Below are 670 nucleotides of genomic sequence, written 5' to 3'. Positions count from 1 at the left end.
ATACATATATATTTATATATATATATATATAAGCATATATATATATAATATGTAGTGTTTTTATGCAGATTTCAAAACCGTTTTGCTCTATCACGTCAAGTTTTCAAATATACTATTAACAAAAGTTAATTTTATGGATCACCGTTTAACTTTAATAGAATACTGTTTAAATTTTAGTAAATTTAATGAAATATTGTTCGAATTTTTTTAATTTTAATTAAATAATGTTTATATTTTATTAATTTTATTGTAGTTTGCTTATATCGGCTACAGCAGCATCACATTTATGTGTATTATTTGTGAATTTCTTTACATTTTATACCGGAGCTACAGAAAAAAGTTATGAAGAAAAAAAAAGTTCCAGTCGAAAAAACATGGAAAAAGAGCATTGGGAATGTATATCATTGAAAAGCACTATATTAACAATTACATGAATCCTGGCTCTAATACATGAGTTCAATATAATTAAATATTTATTTGAATGTAAATTGATACTTTTTTAAAAATTGATTAATACTCTTAGTTAAAATTGCAGCTTACGGAAACAAGCTAATGGAATACTCATACCTGAGTGATCATATCTGAGCTATTGATATGTTCATGAGTACTCAATGTAACGGCTCTAATGAAATATAAATGGTTGAAGAAGTATAAACGGTGGGTGATAGAG

The sequence above is a fragment of the Parasteatoda tepidariorum genome, chromosome 9, assembly GCF_043381705.1.
Source record: "Parasteatoda tepidariorum isolate YZ-2023 chromosome 9, CAS_Ptep_4.0, whole genome shotgun sequence".
NCBI lineage: Eukaryota > Metazoa > Arthropoda > Arachnida > Araneae > Theridiidae > Parasteatoda > Parasteatoda tepidariorum.
Note: the sequence above shows the minus strand (reverse complement) of the source record.